This window comes from Ranitomeya variabilis, chromosome 4, assembly GCF_051348905.1.
Source record: "Ranitomeya variabilis isolate aRanVar5 chromosome 4, aRanVar5.hap1, whole genome shotgun sequence".
Lineage (NCBI taxonomy): Eukaryota > Metazoa > Chordata > Amphibia > Anura > Dendrobatidae > Ranitomeya > Ranitomeya variabilis.
Window position 1 is genome coordinate 238,472,179 of NC_135235.1, and position 26,008 is coordinate 238,498,186.

At 48.4% G+C, this 26,008-nt stretch overlaps 1 protein-coding gene across 1 annotated transcript in view; it reads left to right on the plus strand.

Moving 5' to 3' along the window:
* Positions 1-2,217: 2,217 nt before the first annotated feature.
* LOC143770592 (protein-arginine deiminase type-2-like) overlaps positions 2,218-26,008 on the plus strand; it is a 181,179-nt gene continuing 157,388 nt past the window's right edge. The window contains exon 1 of the mRNA XM_077260364.1: positions 2,218-2,375. The gene's annotated coding sequence lies outside the window, so the exon portion shown is untranslated. The remainder of the gene's footprint in view (positions 2,376-26,008) is intronic.

The window sequence follows — 26,008 nt, forward strand, 5'->3', positions numbered from 1 at the left end:
TAGCATATAGTGTTAAATTTCATTATTTACCATAATGTAATGATTACAATTAAACTTTCATATACTATAGATTCATTATCCACCAACTGAAATTTGTCAGGTCTTTTATTGTTTTAATACTGATGATTTTGGCATACAACTCCTGATAACCCAAAAAACCTGTCTCAATAAATTAGCATATCAAGAAAAGGTTCTCTAAATGACCTATTACCCTAATCTTCTGAATCAACTAATTAACTCTAAACACATGCAAAAGATACCTGAGGCTTTTAAAAACTCCCTGCCTGGTTCATTACTCAAAACCCCCATCATGGGTAAGACTAGCGACCTGACAGATGTCAAGAAGGCCATCATTGACACCCTCAAGCAAGAGGGTAAGACCCAGAAAGAAATTTCTCAACAAATAGGCTGTTCCCAGAGTGCTGCATCAAGGCACCTCAATGGTAAGTCTGTTGGAAGGAAACAATGTGGCAGAAAACGCTGTACAATGAGAAGAGGTGACCGGACCCTGAGGAAGCAGTGGACTGAGTCTGGTGTGGAAACATCCAGAACCACCGTGCACAGGCGTGTGCAGGAAATGGGCTACAGGTGCCGCATTCCCCAGGTAAAGCCACTTTTGAACCATAAACAGCGGCAGAAGCGCCTGACCTGGGCTACAGAGAAGCAGCACTGGACTGTTGCTAAGTGGTCCCAAGTACTTTTTTCTGATGAAAGCAAATTTTGCATGTCATTCGGAAATCAAGGTGCCAGAGTCTGGAGGAAGACTGGGGAGAAGGAAATGCCAAAATGCCTGAAGTCCAGTGTCAAGTACCCACAGTCAGTGATGGTGTGGGGTGCCATGTCAGCTGCTGGTGTTGGTCCACTGTGTTTCATCAAGGGCAGGGTCAATGCAGCTAGCTATCAGGAGATTTTGGAGCACTTCATGCTTCCATCGGCTGAAATGCTTTATGGAGATGAAGATTTCATTTTTCAGCACGACCTGGCACCTGCTCACAGTGCCAAAACCACTGGTAAATGGTTTACTGACCATGGTATTACTGTGCTCAATTGGCCTGCCAACTCTCCTGACCTGAACCCCATAGAGAATCTGTGGGATATTGTGAAGAGAAAGTTGAGAGACGCAAGACCCAACACTCTGGATGAGCTTAAGGCCGCTATTGAAGCATCCTGGGCCTCCATAACATCTCAGCAGTGTCACAGGCTGATTGCCTCCATGCCACGCCGCATTGAAGCAGTCATTTCTGCCAAAGGATTCCCGACCAAGTATTGAGTGCATAACTGAACATTATTATTTGATGGTTTTTTTGTTTGGTATTAAAAAACACTTTTATTTGATTGGTCGGGTGAAATATGCTAATTTATTGAGACAGGTTTTTTGGGTTATCAGGAGTTGTATGCCAAAATCATCAGTATTAAAACAATAAAAGACCTGACAAATTTCAGTTGGTGGATAATGAATCTATAGTATATGAAAGTTTAATTGTAATCATTACATTATGGTAAATAATGAAATGTAACACTATATGCTAATTTTTTGAGAAGGACCTGTACACTGCACAGTACCACTCCTCCTGTCCTGTATATATACACTGCACAGTACCACTCCTCCTGTATATATACACTGCACAGTACCACTCCTCCTGTATATATACACTGCACAGTACCACTCCTCTTGTCCTGTATATATACACTGCACAGTACCACTCCTCCTGTATATATACACTGCACAGTACCACTCCTCCTGTATATATACACTGCACAGTGCCACTCCTCCTGTCCTGTATATATACACCGCACAGTGCCACTCCTCCTGTCCTGTATATATACACCGCACAGTACCGCTCCTCCTGTCCTGTATATATACACTGTACAGTACCGCTCCTCCTGTCCTGTATATATACACTGCACAGTACCAATCCTCCTGTCCTGTATATATACACTACACAGTACCACTCCTCCTGTTCTGTGTATATACACTCAGGGCCGGACTGGCCATCGGGCAGTTCTGGCAAATGCCAGAAGGGCCGGTGGCAGTCGTGGGCCGCTCGATCAGTTATTGGTGTCAGGGAAGTCGGTACTATAAATAGTTACAACTTGCGATAAAGCTAAAGGACCTTCGGTGATGTCACGACTCATGAGCATGTGATCAATCACATGCATGAGTAGGCGGGATTAGAATACCAGCAGCCTGGCTGGAGGTCACATGATTAATTCCTCACTGAGAACAATGTGTCTGCACTCACTGCTGTGCCTTCCAGGGGTGGTGCGGTCACCTGACTAGGATGGGAGTAGGAGCACTCATTAACCCCTACAGCGCCAGACAGTCGCAATAGTGGCTGCAAGACCCTAATAGGAGCCAGCATCAGGCGTGTAAGGTGAGGAGCTGTGGTGATGGTGAACTACAGGTACCAGGGAGGGAGCCTCTGCATGCCAAGTAGTGTAGAGGTGTGAGGAAAAACACAGCTGAAAAAGGGCAGCTGAACTATAACCAGGGCTTAATACTAATGCATTGCAGCAGCTGCCATGATAAAAGGGGCAATGAACTGGTGAGAGTAACCACCCTGGAAGGGGGGCTGGCTAGTAATATAACGCATTTGGAGGAAGTGTGTATAGGGCGCAGTGTCAGCGGCGCAATCCTGCAGTATTCTGCACAGTCACTGGTGCACCTCCTACAGCTATGGGTATATTCTGTGATTATTTTACTTGATTTACCTTTGATTCGTTTTGATAACCTCTGTACTCCTATTTTTCATGATATATTGTGTTGATTTATTCTTTATATTGCTGCGTCCACTGATTCATTTGATTGTGCCTATCTTCGGTGTCGGCGGCTGTCCTCCTGAGGGGCCTGTTCACTACAGTTAGGTATTTTACCAGAAGCCATTGTGCTTTTAGGGTATGTGCACATGTTGCGGTTTTTGATGCGTTTCCGCTGCGTTTTTGGACGCGTGGAATTGCCTCATCTGCAGTGCGTTGTGCACACAATGTTAATCAATAGGAAATTCAAAACCGCTGTGCACATGCTGCCGAAAAAAATGCGCGGATTAGCAGCATTTTTTTTTCCGCAGCATGTCAATGCTTTGTGCGGATCTGCAGCGTTTCTGCACCCATTGACTTGCATTGATTCAGGTACATCCGCAGCAAAACCGCAGATGTAAAAAATATCTGCGGTTTAGCTGCGGATGAAACACTGCAGATCGGGAGGAGGGAGTTTGTGGGCGGTGACTGTGTGCGTGTATGTGTGTGTGGGTGGGGTCGGCGGAGCTGTGTGCGGGTCGGCGGGGCTATGTGCGGGTATCTGCAGGGATGTCCATGGGTCTGTTGGGGTTGTGTCAGTGTGTGTGTGTGTGCAGACATCGTCCGATGGGACTACAAGTCCCATCCGGCTGTGCCTGCTAGAGTGACAGTGATTGACACATTAGGCTACTTTCACACTAGCATCGGGCTCAGCCCGTCGCAGTGCGTCGGGCCGAGGTTACCGACGCTAGCGTTGTATACGCCGCACAACGGGGGCAGTGGATGCATTTTTCCAGCGCATCCGCTGCCCCATTGTGAGGTGCGGGGAGGTGGGGGCGGACCGTCGGCAGCAAAAAACGTTACATGTAATGTTTTTTGCAGCCGACGGTCCGCCACAACACGGCGCAACCGTTGCACGACGGTTGCGACGTGTGTCAATTCGTCGCAATGCGTCGTTAATGTTAGTCAATGCTGAAAAAACGCATCCTGCAAGCACTTTTGCAGGATGCGTTTTTTTGACCAAAACTACGCATTGCGACGGAGGACAAAAAACGCCAGTATGAAAGTAGCCTTAGCCTACATACTCTGCTTGCATTTAGTTACCCTCACAGATATACTTTATGCGCGTTGGCTGATTACATCTTGGTGCACTGTGCCAGCCATATGGTGACGGTAGTAACAATACCGCTCTTCACAGTTGCCGAGCTCAGGGCAAGACCCGGAATATCTGAAGGGTGGTGACGTTAAGGTACCGTCACACTAAGCGACTTTACAACGATATCGCTAGCGATCTGTGACGTTGCAGCGTCCTGGCTAGCGATATCGTTGTGTTTGACAGGCAGCAGCGATCAGGATCCTGCTGTGATATCGCTGGTCGTTGCTGAAAGTCCAGAACTTTATTTAGTCGCTGGATCTCCCGCTGACATCGCTGAATCGGTGTGTGTGACACCGATCCAGCGATGTCTTCACTGGTAACCAGGGTAATCATCGGGTTACTAAGGGCCGCGCTTAGTTACCCGATGTTTACCCTGGTTCCCAGTGTAAATGTAAAAAAAACCAAAAACACATACTCACATTCCGGTGCCCGGCGTCCGCTTCCCTGCACTCCTCCTGCATCCTGTGTCAGCGCTGAACATCTCCGGCATCTCCCACAGAGCACAGCGGTGACGTCACCGCTCTGCTTTACGGCCGGCACTTACACAGGATGCAGGAGGAGTGCAGGGAAGCAGACGCCGGGCACCAGAATGTGAGTATGTGTTTTTGTTTTTTTTTACATTTACACTGGTAACCAGGGTAAACATCGGGTTACTAAGTGCGGCCCTGTGCTTAGTAACCCGATGTTTACCCTGGTTACCCGGGGACTTCGGCATCGTTGGTAGCTGGAGAGCTGACTGTGTGACAGCTCTCCAGCGACAACACAACGACTAAACAGCGACGCTGCAGCGATCGGCATCATTGTCGATATCGCTGCAGCGTCGCTTAGTGTGACGGTACCTTTACTGATGTCACCGTTCTTCAATATCACCGGGTCTCGTGCTGCACAGCGAAACCAAAAGTGGCTGTAGCCAAAGTGTATGGAGCATCAGAATGAGGTTCCATAGCCTTTGGTTATCTCAATCCCTTCATTATCTACGAGATCCAGTTATGTAGGTAAAGTAGCAGCTTTTCTTGGTATTGCAACTAAAAGCAATAAATAGGACTGAGCTGTAATGCTGGATACAGCTGTGATTATATGTTATATAGTCGTGTTACACTCCCCTCACTTCTTGTAACCTACAAGTGTACAGAGATATTATACAGTCACCATGTGACAAGTGGGCCTGTGTACCTTTAAATGCCAGGGCTGAATTTTAGTCCCAGTCCGGCCCTGTATACACTGCACAGTACCACTCCTCCTGTCCTGTATATATACACTGCACACTACCGCTCCTCCTGTCCTGTATATATACACTGCACAGTACCACTCCTCCTGTCCTGTATATATACACCGCACAGTACCACTCCTCCTGTCCTGTATATATACACTGCACAGTACCTCTCCTCCTGTCCTGTATATATACACTGCACAGTACCACTCCTCCTGTCCTGTATATATACACTGCACAGTACCTCTCCTCCTGTCCTGTATATATACACTGCACAGTACCACTCCTCCTGTCCTGTATATATACACTGCACAGCACCACTGCTCCTATATATACACTGCACAGTACCACTGCTCCTATTCTGTATATATACACTGCACAGTACCACTCCTCCTGTATATATACACTGCACAGTACCACTCCTCCTGTCCTGTATATATACACTGCACAGTTCCACTCCTCCTGTCCTGTATATACACTGCACAGTACCACTCCTCCTGTCCTGTATATATACACTGCACAGCACCACTGCTCCTATATATACACTGCACAGTACCACTGCTCCTATTCTGTATATATACACTGCACAGTACCACTCCTCCTGTATATATACACTGCACAGTACCACTGCTCCTATCCTGTATATATACACTGCACAGTACCACTCCTTTATATATACACTGCACAGTACCACTGCTCCTATATACGCACTGTCCAGTACCACTGCTCCTATACACACTGCACAGTTTCACTGCTCTTATATATACACTGCACAGTACCGCTGCTGCTATATATACACTCACCGGCCACTTTATTAGGTACACCATGCTAGTAACGGGTTGGACCCCCTTTTGCCTTCAGAACTGCCTCAATTCTTCGTGGCATAGATTCAACAAGGTGCTGGAAGCATTCCTCAGAGATTTTGGTCCATATTGACATGATGGCATCACACAGTTGCCGCAGATTTGTCGGCTGCACATCCCAAAGATGCTCCATACAAGGCAGGATGGATCCATGCTTTCATGTTGTTTACGCCAAATTCTGACCCTACCATCCGAATGTCGCAGCAGAAATCGAGACTCATCAGACCAAGCAACGTTTTTCCAATCTTCTACTGTCCAATTTCGATGAGCTTGTACAAATTGTAGCCTCAGTTTCCTGTTCTTAGCTGAAAGGAGTGGTACCCGGTGTGGTCTTCTGCTGCTGTAGCCCATCTGCCTCAAAGTTCGACGCACTGTGCGTTCAGAGATGCTCTTAGGCCTACCTTGGTTGTAACGGGTGGCGATTTGAGTCACTGTTGCCTTTCTATCAGCTCGAACCAGTCTGCCCATTCTCCTCTGACCTCTGGCATCAACAAGGCATTTCCGCCCACAGAACTGCCGCTCACTGGATTTTTTTTCTTTTTCGGACCATTCTCTGTAAACCCTAGAGATGGTTGTGCGTGAAAATCCCAGTAGATCAGCAGTTTCTGAAATACTCAGACCAGCCCTTCTGGCACCAACAACCATGCCACGTTCAAAGGCACTCAAATCACCTTTCTTCCCCATACTGATGCTCGGTTTGAACTGCAGGAGATTGTCTTGACCATGTCTACATGCCTAAATGCACTGAGTTGCCGCCATGTGATTGGCTGATTAGAAATTAAGTGTTAACAAGAAGTTGGACAGGTGTACCTAATAAAGTGGCCAGTGAGTGTATACTGCACAGTACCACTGCTCCTATATATACACACTGCACAGTACCACTGCTCCTATATACACTGCACAGTACCACTCCTCCTATCCTGTATATATACACTGCACAGTACCACTGCTCCTATATATACACTGCACAGTACCACTGCTCCTATCCTGTATATATACACTGCACAGTACCACTCCTCCTGTATATATACACTGCACAGTACCACTGCTCCTATCCTGTATATATACACTGCACAGTACCACTCCTCCTTTATATATACACTGCACAGTACCACTGCTCCTATATACGCACTGCCCAGTACCATGGCTCCTATACACACTGCACAGTACCACTGCTCCTATATATATACACTGCACAGTACCACTGCTCCTATATATATACTGCACAGTACCACTCCTCCTATATATACACTGCACAGTACCACTGCTCCTATATACACTGCACAATACCACTGCTCCTATATATACACTGCACAGTACCACTCCTCCTATCCTGTATATATACACTGCACAGTACCACTGCTCCTATATACACACTGCACAGTACCACTGCTCCTATACACACTGCACAGTACCACTCCTCCTGTCCCGTATATATACACTGCACAGTACCACTCCTCCTGTCCTGTATATATATACTGCACAGTACCACTCCTCCTGTCCTGTATATATACACTGCACAGTACCTCTCCTCCTGTCCTGTATATATACACTGCACAGTACCACTGCTCCTATATATACACTGCACAGTACCACTGCTCCTGTCCTGTATATACAGTATACACTGCACAGTACCACTGCTCCTGTATATATACCCTGCAAAGTACCACTCCTCCTGTATATAAATACACTGCACAGTACCACTGCTCCTATATACACACTGCACAGTACCACTGCTCCTATACACACTGCACAGTTCCACTGCTCCTATATATACACTGCACAGTACCACTGCTCCTATACATACACTGCACTGTACCACTGCTCCTATATACACTGCACAGTACCACTGCTCCTATATACACACACTGCACAGTACCACTCCTCCTGTATATATACACTGCACAGTACCACAGCTCCTATATATAAACTGTACAGTACCGCTGCTCCTAAATGTATACACTGCACAGTACCACTCCTCCTGTATATATACACTGCACAGTACTACTCTTCCTGTATATATACACTGCACAGTACTACTCTTCCTGTATATATACACTGCACAGTACCACTGCTCCTATATATACATTGCACAACACCGCTGCTCCTATATATACACTGCACAGTACCAGTGCTCCTATATATACACTACACAGTACCACTCCTCCTGTATATATACACTGCACAGTAGCACTCTGTGACAGGGTGTACGGCAGAGCAAGAAGGGACAACAGGCCAAGGGATGATTCCACAGATTTATTATCAAGAACGCTGGAACAACACATGCAGGTAGATCCACAGAGTCCACAATTAGTCCAACGGAACAGATTCGGGGGCACCTCCCGATAATCCTTGTGCCAGCTAACAAAGCAATAGTCCACACGAGTCCAAGGGATCCCAAAACAATCTCACGAACGACGAGATATGTCCTCAGCTTAAGTCTCGCCCCGTTCGCTTCCGTAGTCACAGATGGACGTGGGGTCTTGCCTCAGCTAAGAATCCCCACTCCTTCTCCTTTAAGGATCAACTCACATCTGATCTCAAAAATAAGAATGGATTGTCTGAGCTCCTGGGATCCACCCATGAAGGGGGGTAGGGGTCACACTTTCTATTCAATGGTTGGGTCCACCAGAAGATTCTAGACTGGTCGGCTCCGCTTAGTCTATCTAGTATGTATATTTGACTAGCCACCTGCTGTGAGGAAGAATGGCTATTCTTTCACTAGTGGTGTTGACAAAGCTTAATTACATTATAGCTTAGGGCTGCAAGTATTGGGGGAAGGAGACATATTGTTACAGGTGAACTCCGAGCACAAGAAAATACATAAATTACAGCTAATAGAAACCAGAGAACAGTTACATACATCAAATGGCATGTTATTCAAATACAGGACAGGGCAAAAGTACATATCATGACAATCCCTTCCCCTCCCAATTTGTGTACGTACGAGGGACCTCTACAGGTCGCTGGTTAAGTACACACAGGCAGAGCGTAACTAACATGTGGCTTCATGCAGCCACGAATTGGCATCGTAGCTCTCCCACATCATTGCCCAGGAGAACATCTGCAGGCAGACCACCCATCACCCCAACCACACATCGCCTGACCCCAAAACCAAAGTTTAGATCCACAGTGGCTGTGGGAATAGTCCTCCATTGTCCACCAGCCAGTTTAATGACAATCCCAGGTCCTCTATGAATTGCCTCAGGCCGAACCACTCGGGGATCAGCCAGTGTGAGGAAAGCCCCTGAGTCACAAAATCCAATAAGTCTCTGTCCATCCAGCACGACCTCCTGCAAGTGCTTACCTCGATGAGCAGAAGTCGTCATAGCTGCAGGTCGCACACCATAAACTCCTAGTGGTGCAACATGGGTGGGTGAGGCACTAGTCCAGACCTCACGTAGTGGTGACACGTCTTCCTCCATGGCACTTGGCTGTACATAATTAATAATATGACTGGGTATAGGATCAATCCTCATTTGAACAGCTGGGCAGGAGGCTTGCAGATGCCCCGGCTGCCCACATCGATAGCATCTGTGCTGGGTCTCACTCCATCCAAGGCGTCCTCTTGGGCGAGGGGTAAGAGAACCTGGAGGCCGGCTCCCACCTGAAGGTGCTGTAGGGGTTTGAGGACGACTCCTCCATGGGCTGGCTGGGCATGAGGCCTGCAGATGCCCCGGATGCCCACAACCATAACACCTGCGCTCTGTTACTTCCTCTCCTCGTCATATTCCAGAAAATGCAGTAGAAGCAACTGGAGGCACATTTACACGGGTATCAGCATGAGGTGGTGGCTTAGAGGAACGGGGAACAATGGGGACCGAAGAACTGGGGGCCACCGATGTTGTGGAGCTGGTAGGCCTCTCTCCATCCTCCAACAGAACCCTCCACTGAGGCTTGATGGTGAGAGCCTCATCAGCGAGAGATGCAGCTTCTTCCACTGTCGCTGGTCTCCTCTCACTCACCCATTCCCGGATCTCAGCAGGGCACTTGAAGTAAAACTGCTCTTTTAGGATAACCTGGAGGAAGGTCTCCCAGGTTGAGGCCTCCTCTGCCTCCAGCCAGCAATGACATATTTGTTTGAGTCTATGAGCATATATCTTAAAAGACACTTCCCCATCACAGGCTAAAGTACAGAACTGAGTCCTGTAAGTGTCTGGCGTCACAGCATAATGTTCTAGAATAGTCTGTTTAATCTCCGCATACTCACGGTTCCCCCGAGGGTCCATAGCTCTATAGGCTTCGGCAGCTCCACCCTCAAAGAGCCCCACAAGATGTCGGACTCGCTCCCTTTCCGGGACTTCCATTAATCGACACTGATGCTCAAAGTCCTGGAAGAAGCCCTCAATGTCGCCTGCAGCCTCATTAAAGGGCTTGAAGTCTTTGCGGGACACTCTGGGGAGTTCCCTCATGGTGGGTGCTGGGGTTACAGTCTGTCTGGAGCTTCTAGCTGCTTCCAAAGCGATCTGCCTCTCCAGCAATGCCATCTCCTGAGCTCTGTGAATGGCCTCCCTCTCCCTCTCCTCGGCTCTGTGAATGGCCTCCCTCTCCTCGGCTCTGTGAATGGCCTCCCTCTCCTTGGCTCTGTGAATGGCCTCCCTCTCCTGAGCTCTGTGAATGGCCTCCCTCTTATCGTCTATGGTGGCCTCTTCTCCCAGCAATGCCATCTCCTCCTCGTACCACACAGCCAACTGACTTTTTTGGGTATTTACCTCCGACTGCAGTCTTTCCTCCATTTGCTGTGAGGATCCTTCCTCAGCGTCATCTTGCAGGCGAACTCCTTCCAAAGCCTCAAGTAGCTGCTCCTTGGAGAGTCCTTTAAAACGGACTCCTACTTCACGGGCCTTTGATTGTAGGCTCCCCAAAGTCCAGTTCTTGTACTCTGCGGTGCTGGTTCCCAATGTTGGGCCATTGTCCTCCATTCCTTCTGCTGTGATCCCACTGCTGCCACCAGTTTGTGACGGGGTGTACGACAGAGCAAGAAGGGTCAACAGGCCAAGGGATGATTCCACAGATTTATTATCAAGAACGCTGGAACAACACTTGCAGGTAGATCTACAGAGTCCACAATTACAAATAATGAAGTTGTGGCATACATATTACACACATGGGGCACACAGAATATCAAACATCAAAATTAATACCAGCACTAGTGTACCATGTGCGTATGCTAGGACCAGAAATAGGGACAACTGTAGAACAGAAATCCTAACACTCCACAGAGAAACACAGTCAATAGGTCCCATACAAAATAGCTTTATTAAATATATATTAAAAACACAGAAGGAAAAGGTACATAGGGAGAAATGGGGCTAGTGAAAAACTGTACGACAATGCATAGTACACATAGGGCTACAAGGTACCACCCACCGCAACAGCACACAATATAATACTGGCGTAGACCACAAAAAGTGGATAGAAACATCTGAGAACACACATACACCGGTCAATCTCTATAAGGCCGATACACAGTATATTAAATATAGTGCAAGTGCACAAAGAAAATACAATCACTGAATAACAGCCTTTTACCGCGGTGATACATGTTGTAGGGATATTACCTGATGTGCGCTAACGGTGGGGGACCCTGAGCCCACCCCGACGCGCGTTTCGGAGCACAGCAGGGCTTCTTCCTCAGGGGGTGACCACCTGGGACCCCCATCTCTCTTTTTTGCAAATGTTTGCATTTTAAAGTGTTTATAATAAATTGACTTTTTAGAAGATCCATGCTGGAGATTATTTTTTCTTTTTCAATGAAGGGGGGTAGGGGTCACACCTTCTATTCAATGGTTGGGTCCACCAGAAGATTCTAGACTGGTCGGCTCTGCTTAGTCTATCTAGAATGTATATTTGACTAGCCACCTGCTGTGAGGAAGAATGGCTATTCTTTCACTAGTGGTGTTGACAAAGCTTAATTACATTATAGCTTAGGGCTGCAAGTATTGGGGGAAGGAGACATATTGTTACAGGTGAACTCCCAGCACAAGAAAATACATAAATTACAGCTAATAGAAACCAGAGAACAGTTACATACATCAAATGGTATATTATTCAAATACAGGACAGGGCAAAAGTACATATCATGACACACTCCTCCTGTCCTGTATATATACACTGCACAGTACCACTCCTCCTGTCCTGTATATATACAGTGCACAGTACCACTCCTCCTGTCCTGTATATATACAGTGCACAGTACCACTCCTCCTGTCCTGTATATATACACTGCACAGTACCACTCCTCCTGTATATATACAGTGCACAGTACCACTCCTCCTGTCCTGTATATATACACTGCACAGTACCACTCCTCCTGTCCTGTATATATACACTGCACAGTACCACTCCTCCTGTCCTGTATATATACACTGCACAGTACCACTCCTCCTGTATATATACACTGCACAGTACCACTCCTCCTGTCCTGTATTTATACACCGCACAGTACCACTCCTCCTGTCCTTTATATATACACCGCACAGTACCCTCCTGTATATATACACTGCACAGTACCACTCCTCCTGTCCTGTATATATATGCAGCGCCCCCACTGCCACAGGGCCGAGGGGTACCCGGTACCGGGCCTCTGAGTCTCTCTTCTGGGGTTGTCACGGTGGATAGACCCGGTCCGTGACCCTGCTGAAGGGCGCCCAATAATAGGTGTGGATGGTGGTGGTAGTGCGGTGCGGTAAATAACGAGGACACCAGGTTGCAGTCTCTTTACCTCTTTACTGAAGGCTTCAGGGTCCTCAATCCGGAATACGGTTAACCGGGCTGCGCAAGCCTGGTCGGTCCGATGGCACATCCAGAGTTCCCTTTGCAGGTGGAAATCTGTGCCTACCTGCTAGCGCTAGTGTGTTGTAGTCCTTCCCTGCTGAGCACCACGGGATAGTCCTCACAACTGTTGTGTCTGTTTCTCGTGTTCCCTCACAACTCGATTCTGATGTTCTTCCACGTCCCCCAAATTTTATGGTTAGGACGCACCCGTATGACGGGGAGGCTCGGAGCTCTTCCGGGACTCTAGCGTCGCCCCACTCCTGTTGTTACCCCCCCTGTGTCTTCCTAGGTCAATTGGGTGAGACAGCCCGCCTATAACTGACTGTCCTGCCGTAGGTTTGAAGTTTGGCCTGGAGCTCTATACTTCCTCGGCGTTCCGGCCACCGGTTATGCGCCTCAATAGGATGTTGCCTCGTCTTACAGCACGACTCCTACTGGTATTCTCCTTGTTGCGTTGATCTCGTTTCTCACTCAGCACAATAAACCTCGCTTCTTGTCCTTTCTTGGGGTACCGCCGCTATATCGTGCAGGCGCGGTCCCGTAACGTTCTCTCTGGTTGCTAGGCCTCTGTCAGGATCCCACCCCTGACAGGGACCCCTCTGAATCTTCCCCTACAACACCCTCTGCCACAAGGTGTTGCCTGGTTCCAACCCAGTCAGCTTTCTCTCCTAACTTCCTGCCTAACCCCCAGTTTTACCAGATTGTGAGGAGTGGCCTAATAAATAGAACCCTTAGCTCCCCCTGGAGGCCAGACTGTGAAATGTATTGGTGTCTGTGATACCTGGTCAGATGAACTCCTTCAGTGCCATCAGACGTACCATAGCCCCCCTTAGTGGCGGAGCTACAGTACTGCAACGACCAGGACTCTGGGGCGCTGCACTCCCCCCGGTTAAATCCAGTACTCCTGGACTGGGAAGAAAACAACAATACGTGTCAGCAAAAAGACATACAATTTTGAAATTGCAAGTACAAGTAAACTTTTTAACAGAGCTTCCCTTTATGGGAGGTGAGGACACTTGAACGTTACAAACATGGTTAAATATTTTTAAATAACTTTTCTTACTCAACCGGGTATTCTACTAAGTGCAAAATCTTTGAATAATTTAACATTGCCTTTAAGGACGTACTCGCTGGATCCACTAAATACCTTCTTATAAAACATTATAAGGCTAATCAACTTTTATGCATTCTCCTTCTTTACATCGGCAGGACCGCCTGTCCTAACTGCTCCAGGCCTACTGCCTCTCCTTTCTGTCACAGGACCGCCCCTTTCTGCCCGGGCCTACTGTCTTTCTACTACTATACACAGTATAGAACATATCATCCGTCTTTTCAGTTCAGGATTACTGAGCCATCTCTGTATGGCTCCTAGGAGGACTCACTGACTAACCCCGTACGGGTTCACTTTCTGCCCTCATTCTTTTATCAACATCATTAAACATTTATCACAATCAACTAGTTAGCTACATTTAACTTCTTCTTTCAAGACATTATTGCCATTTAACCATCTTAAGGCAACACTGTTCATAAGTGCAATATGTGAACATTCCCTTTAAGAGGGGACCAAGTCTCTATGAGGTAGTGCAACTTCTCAAGCTGCAAGTCTGTTCGCAGTAAGGACTCCGGTGCTGGTTCCAAGACCAGTGTCTTCGCAAAGAGTCCTTTCCTTGTGTAAAACCAGTAGAGAGCACCTTTAAGAAGGTGCAAACTATGTACAAGGAGTTTGTAATCATGCAGTGTTCATGATCCAGCAGTTCTTTCAACAATGATAAAACAGGAAACAAAACAAAAAGCAGAAGAAGGGATCCCGGGTAAACAAAGGGATCCCTTTAAGAATAACCCTAGTCAAGTTTAAAGCAGCAAAAAGCAGGGAAACAAACAGTTAACTATTTACATATTCGTGGTTCCGAGGTTTACTCTCGCTCTGGCGGCCGTAGCTCCGCATAGACCTCGCCCGGCAAGGTGATCGGCGAGATCGGGGCCTTTAAGAAGTGCTCCATACCCAGGGCCTGATCCCAGGGTGTAAGGCGCTGGAGTCTATAGGTCCCAGGGAGAGGGGGTGCCGTGACGGGGCCTATCAGCAGGTCCTCTGCTGGCGGGGCAGGGTCGTTCTTCATACCTGCTTCAGATGCGGTACCTCCGGTGCCGATCTGCTCCGTCTCCGCTGGGATCTGGAACGCAGGTTGCAGGGCCTTGCGCTGCGGCGCTGTCATCTCCGTTTGCAGCATCTCGCTTTCTGGCAGGGCCTTGCTTTCTGGCTTCGGAGCGCTGGAACTTCTTTCCGGCTCCGGACCAGACGAGGCTGCCGACAGACGTCTGGTGAGGCTCCCGATGAAGGTCTTCTTCCACCCGGCCTCAGTGCTCAGCTGCGTCCGCAGGAGTTGGTCGCTGAGCTCATCCACTCCGGCCTGCAGGAAGTCAGTATCAGCGGTGGAGGCCTGGTTGCGGTGCCCCTCCGGGTAGCTGGGGGAGTCCTCTGCTCCTACCCCACGCTCCGGCTCCGGGCGGCTGGCCATGGCGTCCTCCATGTCGCTGACTTCTTCTTCCTGGTCCTTTTCCCGCTCTCTCCTTCGTGGGCGGTTTCGTTTTCTTTGTCTCTGCCCACCATTGAGGATCAGGAGGCGGATCTCGGCTGCTGACGGACACGTCCTCAAGGGGCCGAAATATTTAGACGGGGCGGCCATTGTCTTTCGCGCTCTTCAGCTTGTTCACGCCTACTCCATGCCCTTCTTCTTCTCCTGCGCTCTCCTTAGCGCTGCAATGGCGGCGGTTTTGGCAGGAACTTCTGGCAGCAAGTGGCAATACACAGTCTTTGCAATAAGTCACAGTCCAAGTATAATAAATCACAGTTCCAAGGCTCACATGACCTGATTCTTCAGGCTTAAGTAGATCCTGTTCGTGACGCCAAGGTTGCAGCGCCCCCACTGCCGCAGGGCCGAGGGGTACCCGGTACCGGGCCTCTGAGTATCTGTTCTGGGGTTGTCACGGTGGCTAGACCCGGTCCGTGACCCTGCTGAGGGGCGCCCAATAATAGGTGTGGATGGTGGTGGTAGTGCGGTGCGGTAAATAACGAGGACACCAGGTTGCAGTCTCTTTACCTCTTTACTGAAGGCTTCAGGGTCCTCAATCCGGAATACGGTTAACCGGGCTGCGCAAGCCTGGTCGGTCCGATGGAACATCCAGAGTTCCCTTTGCAGGTGGAAATCTGTGCCTACCTGCTAGCGCTAGTGTGTTGTAGTCCTTCTCTGCTGAGCACCACGGGATAGTCCTCACAACTGTTGTGTCTGTTTCTCGTGTTCCCTTTACAACTCGATTCTGATGTTCTTCCACGTCCCCCAAATCTTATGGTTAGGACGCACCCGTATGACGGGGAGGCTCGGAGCTCTTCCGGGACTCTAGCGTCGCCCCACTCCTGTTGTTACCCCCCCTGTGTCTTCCTAGGTCAATTGGGTGAGACAGCCCGCCTATAACTGACTGTCCTGCCGTAGGTTTGAAGTTTGGCCTGGAGCTCTATACTTCCTCGGCGTTCCAGCCACCGGTTATGCGCCTCAATAGGATGTTGCCTCGTCTTATAGCACGACTCCTACTGGTATTCTCCTTGTTGCGTTGATCTCGTTTCTCACTCAGCACAATAAACCTCGCTTCTTGTCCTTTCTTGGGGTACCGCCGCTATATCGTGCAGGCGCGGTCCGTAACGTTCTCTCTGGTTGCTACGCCTCTGTCAGGATCCCACCCCTGACAGGGACCCCTCTGAATCTTCCCCTACAACACGCTCTGCCACAAGGTGTTGCCTGGTTCCAACCCAGTCAGCTTTCTCTCCTAACTTCCTGCCTAACCCCCAGTTTTACCAGATTGTGAGGAGTGGCCTAATAAATAGAACCCTTAGCTCCCCCTGGAGGCCAGACTGTGAAATGTATTGGTGTCTGTGATACCTGGTCAGATGAACTCCTTCAGTGCCATCAGACGTACCATAGCCCCCCTTAGTGGCGGAGCTACAGTACTGCAACGACCAGGACTCTGGGGCGCTGCATATACACTGCACAGTACCACTCCTCCTGTCCTGTATATATACACACCGCACAGTACCCTCCTGTATATATACACTGCACAGTACCACTCCTCCTATCCTGTATATACACACTGCACAGTACCACTCCTCCTGTATATATACACTGCACAGTACCACTCCTTCTGTCCTGTATATATACACTGCACAGTACCACTCCTCCTGTCCTGTATATAGACACTGCACAGTACCACTCCTCCTGTCCTGTATATAGACACTGCACAGTACCACTCCTCCTGTCCTGTATATATACACTGCACAGTACCCTCCTGTATATATACACTGCACAGTACCACTCCTCCGGTCCTGTATATATACAGTCACTATATTATCCCGTAGACACCATTTCTCGGGTGGTTCAGTGTATACGCCTGGTTGACCCGTGACCACAAGGAGCTGCGGTCGCAGTGTCGCCGCCATTCTTGGTTTTGAATGGTCCAATCAGAGACGCTCATTAATGGCTACATGATGAGAATGTAACGAGCCGCACTTTACCAGTTGGTACAAAGTAACCGTGGTCCAGATGAGGTGTGTCCGGGTGTGAACACCTCCTGCCTCCGCTCTTGGCAGACGGGGGAGGGAGGTTCTCGTTTTTCTTGCCATTGCTGATTATCCGGATATTTGGGACATTTGTCAATCAACTGAATGTCACGTATGAAGGTGAAATTGTGAAATTCTGGGGGCAAAAACACCAGTGTCCTCCAGATCACCTGCACTCAGCGATCACTGCTGACAACCAGCCTGTATACATGTGTGAGAGGTTGTCAGCACAGCCCCCCTGGTGGTGACCTCACTGAGTAGCAGTATTATTACACCTGTGTCCTCTCGGGATCAGTAGGTGACATCCTCCAGGTAACAATTCACAATTGTGATCACAGATTCCTGTGTGACGTGTGGTGTTTGCGGAGGGAGCGGCGGTTTAGTGTCAGACACTTGTGGATCTGACAGTTCTCTGCAGATTATGTAATCCTGTGATGCTGGAGACCAGAATCCGCTGCCGCCCATCACTCAGCTCATAATTCAGTCATTCATCAGAGATCTCACACACAGAGGTCATTGTGTGCTGTGAGATAAGATACGGGGTGTCCTAGGTGAGAGGAGATGAGATACGGGGTGTCCTAGGTGAGAGGAGATGAGGTATGGGGTGCCCTAGGTGAGAGGAGATGAGATACAGGGTGCCCTAGGTGAGAGGAGATGAGGTACGGGATGTCCTAGGTGAGAGGAGATGAGGTACGGGGTGCCCTAGGTGAGAGGAGATGAGGTACAGGGTGTCCTAGGTGCAGAGAGATGAGATGCGGGGTGTCCTAGGTGCAGAGAGATGAGATGCGGGGTGTCCTAGGTGCGGTGAGATGAGATACGGGGTGTCCTAGGTGAGTGGAGATGAGATACGGGGTGTCCTATGTGCGGTGAGATGAGATATGGGGTGTCCTAGGTGAGAGGAGATGAGATACGGGGTGTCCTAGGTGAGAGGAGATGAGATGCGGGGTGTCCTAGGTGAGAGCTGAGATACGGGGTGTCCTATGTGAGAGGAAATGAGGTATGGGGTGTCCTAGGTGAGAGGAGATGAGATACGGGGTGTCCTAGGTGAGAGGAGATGAGATACGGGGTGTCCTAGGTGCGGGAAGATGAGATACGAGGTGTTCTAGGTGAGAGGAGATGAGATACGGGATGTCCTAGATGAGAGGAGATGAGATACGGGGTGTCTTAGGTGAGAGGAGATGAGATACGGGGTGTCCTAGGTGCAGGAAGAAGAGATACGGGGTGTCCTAGGTGAGAGGAGATGAGATACGGGGTGTCCTAGGTGAGAGGAGATGAGATACGGGGCGACCTAGGTGAGAGGAGATGAGATACGGGGTGTCCTAGGTGCAGAGAGATGAGATGCGGGGTGTCCTAGGTGCGGTGAGATGAGATACGGGGTGTCTTAGGTGAGAGGAGATGAGATACGGGGTGTCCTAGGTGAGAGATGACATGAGATAGGGGGTGTCCTAGGTGAGAGGAGATGAGATACGGGGTGTCCTATGTGCGGTGAGATGAGATATGGGGTGTCCTAGGTGAGAGGAGATGAGATACGGGATGTCTTAGGTGAGAGAAGATGAGATACGGGGTATCCTAGGTGCAGGGAGATGAGATACAGGGTGTCCTAGGTGCGGGGAAATGAGATATGGGGTGTCCTAGGTGAGAGATGAGATACGGGGTGTCCTAGGTGCGGGGAGATGAGATACGGGGTGTCCTAGGTGCAGGGAGATGAGATACGGGGTGTCCTGGGTGAGAGGAGATGAGATACGGGGTGTCCTAGGTGCAGAGAGATGAGATACGGCGTGTCCTAGGTGAGAGATGACATGAGATACGGGGTGTCCTAGATGAGAGGAGATGAGATATCGGGTGTTCTAGGTGAGAGGAGATATGGGGTGTCGTAGGTGAGAGGAGATGAGTGAAAGGGTGTCCTAGGTGCAGTGAGATGAGATAAGAGATGTCTTAGGTGAGAGCAGATGAGATACGGGGTGTCCTAGGTGCAGAGAGATGAGATATGGTGTGTCCTATGTGTGGGAAGATGAAATACGGGGTGTCCTAGGTGAGAGATGAAATGAGATATGGGGTGTCCTAGATGAGAGGAGATGAGATACGGGGTGTCCTAGGTGCAGAGAGATGAGATACGGGGTGTCCTAGGTGCGGTGAGATGAGATACGGGGTGTCTTAGGTGAGAGGAGATGAGATACGGGGTGTCCTAGGTGAGAGATGACATGAGATAGGGGGTGTCCTAGGTGAGAGGAGATGAGATACGGGGTGTTGTTGTGAATTCTGCTCTTGGGCTCCCTCCGGTGTTGTAAGTGGTAGCGCTGCTGTCTCTGAATCACAGCATTTATCAGGTGTTTTCACTTTTTGCAATTTGGACAGGGCTATTTAGTCTTGCTTCACCCTTTAATCAGTGCCAGTTGTCCTTTGTTCCTGGAGGATTCACATCCCTGCCTGGTCTCTTCTGCTTTGCAGTTCTTTTCAACAAAGATAAGTTCTGGCCTTGATTTTGCTGTCCACATGCTGTGGTCTTATTGTTCAGTTATTTTCCATGTTTTGTCTTGTCCAGCTTGGTCTGTATAAGGATTTGTTTAGCCAAGCTGGTATCTCTGGAGATGCAGATATACCCTCCATGTCTTTAGTTAGCTGTGGAGTTTTTGTATTTTCTGTGGTGGATATTTTCTAGTGTTTTAATACTGACCGCATAGTACTCTGTCCTGTCCTTTCTATTTAGCTAGAAGTGGCCTCCTTTGCTAAATTCTCATTTCAGTCTGTGTATGTTTTTTCCCTCTCCTCTCACAGTCAATATTTGTGGGGGGCTGCCTGTTCTTTGGGGATTTTCTCTGAGGCAAGATAGTTTTCCCTTTTCTATCTCTAGGGGTAATTAGTCCTCCGGCTGTGTCGAGATGTCTAGGGAGCGCTAGGTACATTCCACGGCTACTTCTAGTTGCGGTGTTAGGTTCAGGGTCTGCGGTCAGTACAGGTGCCACCTTCTCCAGAGTACGTCCCATGCTGCTCTTAGGCCACCAGATCATAACAGTACAACTGGCCAACAATGAGTTAACCGCATCGCAGAAGAAGGGAAGGAAAGTGCTGAGCCATTTTTTTTCTGTAGTCTGTTGTATTTTTTTTTTCTCTTCCCTCTTTGCCTCTGGGTGGCTCAGGAGTTCGGCGCTGGTGTGGATGTTCAGGGATTGGCTTCTCGTGTGGATCAACTTGCTGCTAGAGTACAGGGTATTTCCGATTATATCGTTCAGACTTCAGTTTTAGAGCCTAGAATTCCAACTCCTGATTTGTTTTTTGGGGATAGGTCCAAATTTCTGAGCTTTAAAAATAACTGTAAACTGGTTTTTTTCTCTGAAACCCCGTTCCTCTGGTGATCCCATCCAGCAGGTTAAAATTATTATATCTCTGCTGTGTGGTGACCCCCAGGATTGGGCATTTGCCCTGGAACCTGGGAATCCGGCGTTGCTTAATGTAGACACCTTTTTTCAGGCGCTTGGGTTATTGTATGACGAACCTAATTCAGTGGATCATGCTGAGAAGACCTTGTTGGCCCTGTCTCAGGGTCAAGAAGCGGCAGAATCATATTGCCAGAAGTTTAGAAAATGGTCTGTACTGACTAAATGGAATGAGGATGCCTTGGCGGCAATCTTCAGAAAGGGTCTTTCTGAATCCATTAAAGATGTTATGGTGGGGTTCCCCACGCCTGCTGATCTGAGTGATTCTATGTCTCTGGCCATTCAGATTGATCGGCACTTGCGCGAGCGCAGAGTTGTGCACACTATGGCATTGTCTTCCGAGCGGAGTCCTGAGCCTATGCAGTGTGATAGGATTGTGTCTAGAGCTGAACGACAAGGATTGAGACGTCAGAATAGGTTGTGTTTTTACTGCGGCGATTCTGCTCATGTTATTTCTGATTGCCCTAAGCGTACCAAGAGAATCGCTGGTTCTGTTACCATCAGTACTGTACAACCTAAATTTCTGTTATCTGTGACCCTGATCTGCTCATTATCGTCATTTTCTGTCATGGCATTTGTGGATTCAGGCGCCGCTCTAAATTTAATGGACTTAGAATTTGCCAGACGTTGTGGTTTCCCCTTGCAGCCTTTGCAGAGTCCTATTCCTTTGAGGGGCATTGATGCTACACCGTTGGCTAAAAATGAACCTCAGTTTTGGACACAGCTGACCATGTGCATGGCGCCAGCCCATCAGGAAGATCGTCATTTTCTGGTGTTGCATAATTTGCATGATGCTATTGTGCCGGGTTTCCCATGGTTACAGGTGCATAATCCAGTATTAGATTGGAAATCTATGTCTGTGACTAGTTGGGGTTGTCAGGGGGTTCATGGTGACGTTCCTGTGATGTTAATTGCCTCCTCCCCCTCTTCTGAAATTCCTGAGTTTTTGTCAGATTTCCAGGATGTATTCAATGAGCCCAAGTCCAGTTCCCTTCCACCGCATAGGGACTGTGATTGTGCTATTCACTTGATTCCAGGCTGTAAGTTCCCTAAAGGCCGATATTTCAACCTGTCTGTGCCAGAACATACTGCCATGCGGAGCTATGTGAAGGAGTCCTTGGAGAAGGGGCATATTCGGCCATCTTCTTCACCATTGGGAGCAGGTTTTTTCTTTGTTGCCAAAAAAGATGGCTCCTTGAGACCCTGTATTGATTATCGCCTCTTGAATAAGATCACGGTCAAATTCCAATACCCTTTGCCTTTGCTTTCTGATCTGTTTGCTAGGATTAAGGGGGCTAGTTGGTTTACTAAGATTGACCTTCGAGGGGCATATAATCTGGTTCGTATTAAGCAGGGGGACGAATGGAAAACTGCGTTTAATACGCCCAAAGGCCATTTTGAATACCTTGTGATGCCATTCGGACTCTCTAATGCTCCATCTGTGTTTCAGTCCTTCATGCATGGTATATTTCGGAATTATCTTGATAAATTCATGATTGTATATTTAGATGATATTTTGATTTTTTCAGATGATTGGGAGTCTCATGTGAAACAAGTCAGGATGGTATTTCAGATCCTTCGTGATAATGCCTTGTTTGTGAAGGGGTCTAAGTGCCTCTTTGGAGTACAGAAGATTTCTTTTTTGGGCTTCATTTTTTCTCCCTCATCTATAGAAATTGATCCGGTTAAGGTTCAGGCCATTCATGATTGGATCCAGCCCACATCCGTGAAGAGCCTTCAGAAATTTTTGGGCTTTGCTAATTTTTATCCCCGTTTCATTGCCAACTTCTCCAGTGTGGTTAAACCCCTGACCGATTTGACGAAGAAAGGCGCTGATGTTACGAATTGGTCCTCTGCGGCTGTTTCTGCCTTTCAGGAGCTTAAACGCCGATTTACTTCTGCCCCTGTGTTGCGTCAGCCGGATGCTTCTCTTCCTTTTCAGGTTGAGGTTGACGCTTCTGAGATTGGGGCAGGGGCCATTTTGTCTCAGAGGAATTCTGATGGTTCCTTGATGAAACCGTGTGCCTTCTTTTCTCGAAAGTTTTCGCCTGCAGAACGCAATTATGATGTCGGCAATCGTGAGTTGTTGGCTATCAAGTGGGCATTTGAGGAGTGGCGACATTGGCTTGAGGGGGCCAAGCACCGTATTGTGGTCTTGACCGATCATAAGAATCTGATTTATCTCGAGTCTGCCAAACGGCTGAATTCTAGACAGGCCCGATGGTCCCTGTTTTTCTCCCGTTTTGATTTTGTGGTCTCATATCTTCTGGGTTCTAAGAATCTTAAGGCTGATGCCCTCTCTAGGAGCTTTTTGCCTGATTCTCCTGGGGTCCTTGAGCCGGTCGGTATTCTGAAGGAAGGGGTGATTCTTTCTGCCATCTCCCCTGATTTACGACGGGTTCTTCAGAAATTTCAGGCTGATAAACCTGACCGCTGTCCAGTGGGGAAATTGTTTGTTCCTGACAGATGGACTAGTAAAGTGATTTCGGAGGTTCATTGTTCTGTGTTGGCCGGTCATCCTGGGATTTTTGGTACCAGAGATTTGGTTGGTAGGTCCTTTTGGTGGCCTTCTTTGTCACGGGATGTGCGTTCTTTTGTGCAGTCCTGTGGGACTTGTGCACGGGTCAAGCCTTGTTGTTCCCGTGCTAGTGGGTTGCTTTTGCCTTTGCCGGTCCCTGAGAGGCCTTGGACGCATATTTCTATGGATTTTATTTCGGATCTTCCGGTTTCCCAGAGGATGTCAGTTATCTGAGTGGTTTGTGACCGGTTTTCTAAGATGGTTCATTTGGTACCTTTGCCTAAGTTGCCTTCCTCTTCTGATTTGGTTCCGTTGTTTTTTCAGCATGTGGTTCGTTTGCATGGCATTCCGGAGAACATTGTGTCCGATACAGGTTCCCAGTTTGTTTCTAGGTTTTGGCGGGCCTTTTGTGCTAGGCTGGGCATTGATTTGTCTTTTTCTCCCGCATTTCATCCTCAGACAAATGGCCAAACCGAGCGAACTAATCAGACTTTGGAAACTTATTTGAGATGCTTTGTGTCTGCTGATCAGGATGATTGGGTGGCTTTCTTGCCATTGGCCGAGTTTTCCCTTAATAGTCGGGCTAGTTCTGCTACCTTGGTTTCACCCTTCTTTTGTAACTCTGGTTTTCATCCTCGTTTTTCTTCAGGGCAGGTTGAGCCTTCTGATTGTCCTGGGGTGGACTCTGTGGTTGACAGGTTGCAGCAAATTTGGGCTCATGTTGTTGACAATTTGGTGTTGTCTCAGGAAGGGGCTCAGCGTTTTGCTAACCGTCGTCGCTGTGTTGGTTCCCGGCTTTGGGTTGGGGATTTGGTCTGGTTGTCTTCCCGTCATGTCCCTATGAAGGTTTCTTCCCCTAAGTTTAAGCCTCGGTTTATTGGCCCTTATAGGATTTCTGAGATTATCAATCCAGTGTCTTTTCGTTTGGCCCTTCCAGACTCTTTTTCCATCCATAATGTTTTTCATAGATCTTTGTTGCGGAAATATGTGGTGCCCGTTGTTCCCTCTGTTGATCCTCCTGCCCCGGTGTTGATTGATGGGGAGTTGGAGTATGTGGTTGAGAAGATTTTGGATTCTCGTTTTTCGAGGCAGAGGCTTCAGTATCTTGTCAAATGGAAGGGTTATGGCCAGGAGGATAATTTTTGGGTTGTTGCCTCCGATGTTCATGCTGATGATTTGGTTCGTGCCTTTCATTTGGCTCGTCCGGATCGGCCTGGGGGCTCTGGTGAGGGTTCGGTGACCCCTCCTCAAGGGGGGGTACTGTTGTGAATTCTGCTCTTGGGCTCCCTCTGGTGGTTGTAAGTGGTAGCGCTGCTGTCTCTGAATCACAGCATTTATCAGGTGTTTTCACTTTTTGCAATTTGGACAGGGCTATTTAGTCTTGCTTCACCCTTTAGTCAGTGCCAGTTGTTCATTGTTCCTGGAGGATTCACATCCCTGCCTGGTCTCTTCTGCTTTGCAGTTCTTTTCAACAAAGATAAGTTCTGGCCTTGATTTTGCTGTCCACATGCTGTGGTCTTATTGTTCAGTTATTTTCCATGTTTTGTCTTGTCCAGCTTGGTCTGTATAAGGATTTGTTTAGCCAAGCTGGTATCTCTGGAGATGCAGATATACCCTCCATGTCTTTAGTTAGCTGTGGAGTTTTTGTATTTTCTGTGGTGGATATTTTCTAGTGTTTTAATACTGACCGCATAGTACTCTGTCCTGTCCTTTCTATTTAGCTAGAAGTGGCCTCCTTTGCTAAATTCTCATTTCAGTCTGTGTATGTTTTTTCCCTCTCCTCTCAGAGTCAATATTTGTGGGGGGCTGCCGGTTCTTTGGGGATTTTCTCTGAGGCAAGATAGTTTTCCCTTTTCTATCTCTAGGGGTAATTAGTCCTCCGGCTGTGTCGAGATGTCTAGAGAGCGCTAGGTACATTCCACGGCTACTTCTCGTTGCGGTGTTAGGTTCAGGGTCTGCGGTCAGTACAGGTACCACCTTCTCCAGAGTACGTCCCATGCTGCTCTTAGGCCACCGGATCATAACAGGGTGTCCTAGGTGCGGTGAGATGAGATACGGGGTGTCCTAGGTGAGAGGAGATGAGATACAGGGTGTCCTAGGTGCGGGAGATGGGATATGGGGTGTCCTAGGTGAGAGGAGATGAGATACGGGGTATCCTAGGTGCAGGGAGATGAGATACAGGGTGTACTAGGTTCGGGGAGATGAGATATGGGGTGTGTAACGGGGTCTACCAAGCTGGGGTACCTCTTTCAGTACCACCCCGTGTTTCAGGAGATCCACTTTGCTTTGTCTGGAGTCTGAATGAAGGACGCTGGCTGGAATTCCTTGATTACATGAGAGCATATAAAAGCTGACTGCTTCTCCATGTACTTCCAGTCTCACAACACTTTGTTCACCACAGGACACAAAATATATTACACAGATACAGAGGGCAGGCCAATAGAAAAGCAGCAGGCCAGACATACATTACAATAGCCGCAGGGGGCCGGAGCCTGCCGATATTTACTGTGGGAATTACAAAGGTGGGGGAGGTCAGAAGGGGAATATCTTGTCCCCTCTGCCCAGCGGCGCAGCCTGTGGGCTGATGCATCTCATATGGAACCTATTATTCATACATATAACTGCACAACATATTCTGGGTGCTGAATGGTTTCGTAACACGTAACACGGCTCCCCTTTTCAGCGACGCGATCGGCATACACAGTCTG